The sequence below is a fragment of the Apostichopus japonicus genome, chromosome 20, assembly GCF_037975245.1.
Source record: "Apostichopus japonicus isolate 1M-3 chromosome 20, ASM3797524v1, whole genome shotgun sequence".
Taxonomy (NCBI): Eukaryota; Metazoa; Echinodermata; class Holothuroidea; order Aspidochirotida; family Stichopodidae; genus Apostichopus; species Apostichopus japonicus.
Genome location: NC_092580.1, coordinates 33,239,856 through 33,249,503, shown reverse-complemented (window position 1 = coordinate 33,249,503; position 9,648 = coordinate 33,239,856). Strand labels below are relative to the sequence as shown.

Sequence of the window (9,648 nt, the reverse complement as noted above, 5' to 3'; positions counted from 1 at the left end):
CTTGGGCAGCTCATAAGTAAAACATCTCTGTCTCGAATGTTATAGCGGAACCATCCCACAGAAGTTGAACAGAACTTTTCCATACTGGAAAGAATCAAGCAACATGTAATTGTTCCATCATTACACATCGGACATCACCATTTGTCAATAGTTGATTGATGTAGTTTCTAAGGACTGTCCAACTACGCTATAAATAGCTGGGATCTCCTGGAGAGCTAGCCTTAGTGCACAGCAATGAAAGTAAAACATCTCTGCCTCAAATCTTATATAGCAGAACCATGCCACAGAAGCTGAACAGAACTTTTCCATACTTGAAAGAATCAAGCAATATGTCATTGAAAGCCAGACTTAATACAAAGATAAAAACATTTGTTGAAAGAACAGGTAGTTTTACCTAGTAGAAGTAGAACCATGCAGTCAGTACTTCAATATTGGTTTACCTTCCAAGCAGATGAATTGTACCTCCCCCCAACCCCAACCCCCCCCCAAAAAAAAGAGACCTCCATTCTTAACAAAATGCCCATTTCAAGCAATGCAACCATCACTAAAGTAAATAGTAAAGTAAATAGTGGCAAAGTGTTATGAAAGAAATGACATTTACTGTATGTAGGAGGAATTCCTAAATAGGCAACTAGAGATCACCGGAAGGCTAGAAAGAAAGGAGGAAGGAAGCCAAGAAACAATGGAATACCAACTCAAACTTGAAAATCCAAATTAAGAGCCTCAATTAGTATTCAAACTTAACCTGTACAGCCTTTTCAAAATGTTTTGGCCTTCACACAGGAGTTTTGCTCCAGGCTGTTATTGACAACACTGCTAATTACAGGCTAATTAGTACCTTCAGTGACATGGTTTGACGACAAGATGTTTTTCCAAACCACAAACCCTATTCAAGCTGAATCACGCATTGAATGTTACCAAGATCATGTTGTTGCATTCACAGGCATACAGAGATAACAATGTGTGATGACACAATCATTAACATCATCTGTTAGGTATAGGTAATAACTTCAAACTGGTTGCAAATCAATATATGAAAACATTGCAATCATTTTATGAGACAAATGGTTCTGGTTTAGGTTTTAAATGGCTAAATTGTGGGTACTAATGAAAAGGTTTTCAAATAACCAACCTAGTTTACGTGTGAATATTACAGTACTTACTTGATGTGATTAGAAATATCCAACATTACAATCCGAAGTCAACTTCTTTGCTAGTTTGGTGGTTGTTAGGGTGTTACAGTGTTTATCTAACCCGAGAATGTCCGATATTCAGCCACTAATTGGGATTAATTTAGTGAATCGATTATCTTTACATTGGATACTTTTCGTGTTGCCACTTGTTTGTGGGTGTCTGGTGGTCGTTATTTGACAAACAGGAATAACAGGATGAGACGGTAGGTCTTCTGGTCACCTTTCTTTGCTAAAAATAAATGCAAGAAAAGCCAATTTTTGTACATAAATGGTCAAAGAAAACTTAAATTAACTACTTGATCCATACGGAAACCAGCTTTCTTTGAATGTCTAAAAGGGTGACATACCTTAGTCACCTCTAGTGGGGGTGTTGAGGTTATGTCAGACAGATTAAAGGTCACATGTCACATCTCTAGTCCAACTTGGACAAAGCTATCACGAGTAAGATGGAGAGGGGAGTACTGCAGTGACACCACTGTGGCTGGAATTACACCTTGTTTACTTCTGTTTTCAAAGAGAAGCTAAATACAAAGTACTAGTTTTCATCATTTTGCCAGTAAATTCGTTCATAGCTTGAAGCCGAGGAAGCCTACATTATGCAGTCAGGTTGGCATGTATATATGTGTGTGTGCATCTGTGACACTTGCTTGGGTCCCAGTGAACTCAACAAGGGAGTGATGGATATTTGTCTTTCTTGCTAACTAAATGTATGAGGTGTTCCCTATAATTTTCCCTTTAATATGAATGTTAATGAGGTTATGGGGTCAAATGTAGGAATCTGTACATTGCAATAACTCCGCAACCTTGAGGCGGATTGTAGCAAAACTTGGTATACAGTTGTTGGTTAATAGCTGGTACATGAAGGTCTAATACCATCTGGGCCCCAAACTTTTCTGGTCCCATTTTGGGCTGGATGCACTCAGAATTACACCTTGGAACATTCTTGGGCCCCAATTTGTTGGAGCCCACAAATGTTTGGGACCATATGGGCCCACATATTCTAGCCAGATAGACTTAATATACAGTTGTTGGTTAATAGCTGGTACATGTAGGCCATCTGGGCCCCAAAAATTTTGGCCCCATTTGTGGGCCTGGAGCACCCAAATTTTATTTCTACTTTTCATATGTATTGTGGGACACATTTTATGGGATCAATTTTATGGGGCCGAATATTTTTGGGCCCAACTTGGGGGGGGCTCAAATGTTGGCTCCCAAATATATTTTTGAGCCTCTTAATATTTTTGGGACCATTGAGGTGCAAAATTTTTATTGGGCCCAATTTTTAGGGAGGGACGAACATTTTAAAGTTGCCCTGACTTGTATCAAATACAGTATGTCAGTATAGTGATATAACGACCACACTTATGTGTACAGATAAATGGTACCATTGAATCTCTGTGTTGTACTGTACCTATGTATATGACAGATACCGTTACATGGGAAAAGCAAAGTTTCTTCTAGCACGAGATCCATGTATGTCAGATCACTAAGGGTACAGTATGCATGGTAAACTCGCATGGTTAAATTGAATGGCTTCATTGCATAGTTAAATTGGATGGCTCATACACATTGCTACGTATATTGCATGGAGTAATCTCATATCTAAAATAAATGGCTGAAGCCCATGGTTAAATCGCATGCTTAAACTGCATAGCTGAACCACATCCAGTAAACTGCATGGTAATATCCCAAGGCTAAATTGCATGTTTAAAGTGCATGGTTACAACTTACAAGCTTATGGGATGATTTCAAAGCAGAGTGTAACACTGATAAGCAAAACCTTCTACAGTAAGTTTTGAACTTTGACACTATCTGAAAATGAAAGGAGTTGTGTTTCTTTCTTCCATGAAGCATTTAGGATGTATGGTACATATGTTTGACTAGAGCTATGTGTGAAACACTGATGTCTATCAATTATTAATTCCATTTAGGGTCTTTATCCCTCATCTATTGTTGAAATTGAAATACCAGAGTGCTATTTTTTCCGCAGTTTGGATTTGGAATCATTAGTTCTTGAATTATTTTTGATATTGTCATCGATTATTACTGAGAGAATGCTGTACGTACAGTACTGTTTAGTGGTTATTTTCTAAGAAATGGACACATTTGGGGAAGTTAACAAGTTCACATAACATCAGGCCTAGAATTCTTGATTGTTAGCCAATTGCTAAAATATATGCAAGTGCTTGCATTTCCTGAATTTCAGCACACATGGGTTTCTGTTGTACAGTATGTGGCTTACATGAGAAGTCCAATGATATTCGAGGACAAAAAGCAGCAACATGCGGCTATATTAGGTACGGAAGTCATGCCTGTATTTTCTTTGACATATCGTTGTTATAAATCAACTTACATAAATTTATCATTTGTTTCTGTTCTTAAATTGTCTTCTGGCAGCGAAACGTGTTTGCCTTTTGTCCCCGATGGCAAACAGAGAAATAAATCGTCAAAATTTTAGGCTTTGACATAGGAGAGGAAATGATCAGTATCTGTGTTAAAGGGAAGCCTTCTCAAAATAGTAGCATGTAGAAGATGATCATGAACAGAACACATCACAACTGAAAAGGTATTTTCCTTTTATATTGTCCTCCGATATGAGTAAAAAGTGAAAGTTAACCGATGCGATTGCTAGCAAAATCTGCAGATCCCAATCTGCAGTTTGGGATCAATATGAACAGAACCCATTTTTATAGCATTAACATTAGAAACATGATTGTTCTTTACTGCGTGAAGAGAGAATGGGCAGGATCATAAGTATCTGATATGTTACCAACATGTTTCCAAAACAATACATAGCAACAAATTATAACAGAGCCTGTTTGAAACAACACAACTTTTACCCTTTGTCGATCTAAACACAAAAACACTCCCTCCACCCGTCCAGACAATTACATAATTTAAGGAAAGCAAAGCATGAGGATCGTGGCTCTACAGTAATTAAACATGTTACTGCTAAATTGCTGTGTGCTTGACTGCTCTGTACAGTAGTGATGTCCTATCCTATCAATAGGCTGTGACATTTAAGAGTTAGCCTATACTATTAACCTTTACCCTACTAGTACTCTATATCTAGTTTAATAATCTAAATTACTGTGATTCTATTGAAGAAACACTGGTTTTGCAGGAGCACAAATTAGTTTAGCCGCCATTCCAGTATGTTGAAGTTGGCAGGTCTCCTTTTTCTTAACTCAGCATATATACTATTTTAACCCCAAAATAGGCCCATTTGAAATTGATTTTGTCCCTCTGCTTTGTAACATCTCCTGTATTTCCTACCTCTTTGTTTCTGTGTTTGTTTTACCTTTGTCAACCCTGATTTGAGGTGATGTTTTGTTTCATGATAGAAGTACCAACTGTGAGCAGTGTAAGTAATCCACAATGGAATGCCTTTCCTACTGGACATAGAGTGGATGTTTATGTAGTCTGTAGATAGCAATTATCCTGCTGAATTTCCAGGAAATGGGAATTGCTTCAGAGGGGCGAAAGCCAGAGTCTGTTTATTTCTTCTCTCTGAACATTTGTTACAATTGTTCCTGTGTGTCTAAGAAAGAAAGAGAATTTTGAATGTTTCTGTAGTCTGATGGGGCCTTCCCTTAGTTTACCCAAAGTTTTAAAGCACTGAAGGTTGGAGAATAGACAGGAATGAATTAATTCAATATTGAGGACCTGTATCATGATTTATGTAATGAAGCTTGAAGCTTATAACTGCATCATTTTCATATTAATTGCAACTGAATTTTGAACTGCAAACTTTAACTCCAGATCTGTTCACCCTCTTCTGGTGAAAATCCCATGGAAAATTGCCCTTTGTGAGGATAATTTTGACAAAATTTATAGCTATCTAAAATTTGGTTCTGCAGTGTACCTTGATCCTGGTCTCTATATCAATTTTTGCATGCGTGGGTGGGAGAAGGGGGAGTGAATGGTTCTGCAATGTACCTGGATTCTGTTCCCTTAACCTACATAGTTGCATAGGTGGGCGGGGATGAGGATGTGCATTGCTTGGTACATTTAGCTCTGTGCTGCTGTCCTCTAGTACTAACTGAAGTATATACTACCCTTGGTTCTACTCTCTAACAGGCAGGGCTGTATCCAAACACTAACTCCAATCATGTACATGATGTATGCATTTCAATTTATTTTCGTTCAGATTGTCTTCCTTATAAATCAGTCTGTTCTACTAATACATACAGTATGTGATCAATGTGAGAAGTTTCTCTTCTCAACAAGCAACAACCTTTGTATTCATGGGAATGAGATGCAATGGTACTGTGTGTAGAGAGGAAATAACACTTCCTTTGTTTGTTTTGAGAAGTAATTCACTATATCAATGAATGCAAAGCACTTATGGAAAACAGGGGGGAAAAAAGAAGTAAAAAAACAGTTAAATGTATTGTTTTGTTTGATTGTACAAGTATTAATACCATCAAAGTTGCATCTTCACTGCAATCATGTGGGTTCTAGGTCATACCCAAAGCCTCCAAAGGGTAAATATTTGTTAGAGTGCAAACTTTATCTTCAAATCTTAACCGGTTTGCAGCAGAAAAGAGATGCGGTCGGTATTTCAAGTTGCGGAAAGGAAATGTCACTTCCTTTATTTGTTTTGTAATTTCAATCTCCCTTTGAGGCATCATGTCATAGCAACGACTGAAACTAACAGCTCATTTTGGATATTTGGAGAACTTTAGCATTTCACTGAGCTAATAGTTTCAAGATATTGAAGTGACTGATTAATCTTGTAGATCTCTGTGATCTTGTAGATCTTGTAGAACTTGTAGATCTCTGTGATCAATAAGCATAATAATGTAAAGCTCTCTGGATATTTGTATGATTCATGGGATGGGCACTGGTCAGAGTTGGGTATGGTAGGAAAACAGTGAAATAGTTTCATGAATATTTAGAGGAAATGAGTACTTTGTGGAACACACACAAACAAGGAAGAGAGAAACCGCATTCATGTTATGCAAGCCTGGAGAGATTTGCCTTGTAGTTATCAGATTGTGATGTCAGTGAACCAGATTTGTTGTTTTTGGTAGCCATCCAAAACAACAGAAATAGGTTGATAAAACAACACTCATTTGGATGAGGTCATCAAATTGTTGACTTGTAGGCCAAGAACTTGTAAATTAATCACATTTCAAAAGACTTCAAAGGGAAGAGGTTGGAGTCACTCAGAATGTTACAGATCTTGCAACTTTAGTCGTTCAGCCATGTTTGAAAAAGAAATCCCAAGATAAACAGCTCATATTGATGGAGTGCAAGGTGACATGGTTAGGTTTGAACACATGGTCTGTCCAGTAATTGACTTACATGTAAGCTGATAGATTTAAGTAAAATCCACTTCCCAATTTGAGTGTTTTCTTTCAAAAAATCAAACTGCAACTGAACGCACACACCTTTTCAGAACTGTACACAAATTTACATAGGACACAAGAAGCAGACGACAGGATTTGCTGTTCCTTAGCAACACAAGGCTCCTTGCCATTTTTGCATAACATACATACATGATAGAAGTGACCGCCCTATGCAATCTATAAGACTCTGTCAGTAGATGTTTGAATAGTAGCCGAGGTCCATGTACTGTAGATACATAAGACAGAAGGTCAATCTCAACATCATTATCAACCAAACCTAAGTAATTATTCTCAATTTTACTGTAAATGCTTGTCATAGCACTGGCATTCTGTTGTCTTCGGAAAGTTTTCATTTCAAAGTGATGAAGAGTAAAAGTAATATGTTAGTAGCACCCGGGAGTACGTCACATGACCCTCAATGGTTGTAAACACTTTTGTTCTGTGGAGTGAGCCTTCTAGGACATTTTAAATTTGATGTGTAACATGGGTCGCAACTTCGCACTGTGAATCCCATTTCTTCATTACATGCCTACTTACAAAGTGCTATTTGTATGGTTCACTGCTCACATTAAAGTTATCCTCCCTAGCCCTCCCCTTCTCCCTTCCTCCCCTTCTCCCTTCCTCCCCTTCTCCCTTCCTCCCCTTCCCCCTACCTACATTATATCCCTTGATGAAATATTACATTTCACATGCAAGTTGTACAGTTCATCAGATTTTATTGTTTTCTGATCAGCATCTTGTGTTCAATAGCATGTGAAGTTGTGAACACAAATTAAAATGTATGAGAAAGTTAATTGACCATGAATCCTTTATCTCTCTTACTGTACAAGTGTTACAAACAGTTGTGTAACAAGTTACACAATTTTGACTTTTAAGGTTTCATACAGTATTTGTGCATCATTCTGCAATTTTGAATTCTTCCTTAGATCTGCAATACAAATTAAGCTGTCAGGTTTAACATTGAAGACTTGAAACATTTAACCTGTGGGATTGATTCAGTAAATAAAACAAAATAAAAAATGTGGTGGGTGGGTGGAGGTGGGTGAGAGAGTGGTATGAAGATTTATATTTCTGTAGGTCAAAGCTGGTTTATCATATTTAAAGCATAACAAGAAACTCAAAGTGAAGGAAGCTGTTTAGGTCATTTCCGGTATGAGAGTAGGAATATTCTTTATATTTTCTTCCTAAGTTACTGAAAGATAATGAGACAGTTCTTTTTTTTTCTTTTTTTTTGGGGGGGGGGGCCTTTTTATCACATTCTGAGAATGTTATGTGATGGGTTTTGTGCCAAAACTATTAAAGTTTGGTATGAACATTTCAGAATAGGGCTTGTAGTAACTTTCGGTATTTCTAAGTAAGTCTAAGTATACAGAGGAATAGAAAAACATGGCAAAAGAAATTTTTACAAAAATGTGGAAATAACTTTTGAGCAAATAATTACAGCATTGCATCAACAAAAACAATATCAAATTAAAAATGCCTTCGTTTAATAGGAATAATACAGTACCCTTTTTGCTTTTTTTAGCCTATAAAGCTGATTGTAAATTGTTAAAAACCCACTTTTTTTCAGTCTTTTTTGTCTATTTCCATATCACTCTAGTGTTAATAAGGAATGACTCTTTTAGTCATATGACACTTGTCACTTCTAGCAAACAGATCATTATGTCAGTTCCTCGTACAGTATGTAACACAATACTCAATAAATACTGACATGTGTTAACACTGGTGGGTTTAGAAATTGATCTAGGACAAATGGTTTTGAATGTCATCCAATTTTCCAAGGATGTTTTGTTGAATTTATAAAAGAATGTATTGACATTGAAGGTCATCGATTATTAAATTAGCCTTAAGAGCAGCCCTGGAGACTTAATCATTTTAAAGTTGAAATATTTTCTTGACAATTTGTAAAACAAGTCACACTAAAATGTCAACCCTTACCTAATGTTGTTTCTGTTGCCTGTAGTAGTTTTCATTAGGTGAAAGCTCTACCCCTGGCTGGCTAGCTGATGTATTACCCATTAAATGGCACCATCAGACTTCATTATCATGACCATGTATAGTTCAAATTCACAAGCAGGCAATCCAAACCTAACTGATGAGATCGTGAGGTTTTCATTGGCTGATACAAAAATGGAATTGAGATTTGTGAGTTCTTTCTCTTACCTGTCTCTGCTCCACATACTGTATGCACTGAAATCTGAAGTAGGTCAGTGGGGGGGGGGGGGGGTCAGAGGGGTGGGCACAGTGCCAAAAATGTCAGTTTGTAGGCTAGATAGATTTGAGTGCATATGTAGAATGGAGACAGGTAAGTAACATGGTTTATAAATATCCAGACCAAACGTTTGTGGTATACACTGCAGGTAAGTAACATGGTTTGTAAATATCCAGACCAAACGTTTGTGGTATGCACTGTAACACCATGAATTAGTTTCCTTAACCATTGTGTTTATAGAAATTGTCTGCGCACTGGTGCACATCAACTTTAATCCAAGATCTGTCAACGTTACCTTTATCTGGAAGGCTACCCGAGACATTTTCAGTTTGAAAATCATTTGATGACTTGAACTTCTGATTTAAATCATCTATGTCAACAGGAAGCAGTTCAAAGTTCAAACCCATTCTGCATTGGAATTATTATAATTAATCCTTGATGTAGGCTCGCAAGCTGACGTAACATTTCACTCACTCCCTCTCTCTCCCTCTCTCTCCCTCTCTCTCCCTTTACAGATGGACAGAAAGTTCCTCCGTAACATGAGGTTTGCCAAGAAGGGAAATAAGAAAAATCCGCAACCCAAAGAATAGAGATGACTGACGAAGTCGCTCCTGTTTCTCTCCCGGACAGGCAGCTGTGCATTATGTGAGCTCTCAGCTGATGATCACCTTTTGAAGATTTTATAACTTTCAGGTGGTTTCCACCCACACACACACTCACACACCCATCAGTAATAGAAATGTCAGTGTTATGCTTTTAAATGGATTTGCACTTGATTTGCCTCATGTAGATTTTTGGCTATTAACTCTCTTTCATCCCACGTGGTGGGTTGTAAAAGACAAATAAAGGTTACAGAGTTCCAAAAAAAGAAGTTTGTCTCTTCAATATC

At 37.4% G+C, this 9,648-nt stretch overlaps 1 long non-coding RNA gene across 1 annotated transcript; it reads left to right on the top strand.

Moving 5' to 3' along the window:
- The first annotated feature begins 8,783 nt into the window (after window positions 1–8,783).
- LOC139962184 (uncharacterized) lies at window positions 8,784–9,365 on the top strand. Its single transcript, XR_011791160.1, has 2 exons — window positions 8,784–8,852; window positions 8,908–9,365. It is a non-coding gene; the product is annotated as an uncharacterized lncRNA (long non-coding RNA).
- Window positions 9,366–9,648: the final 283 nt, after the last annotated feature.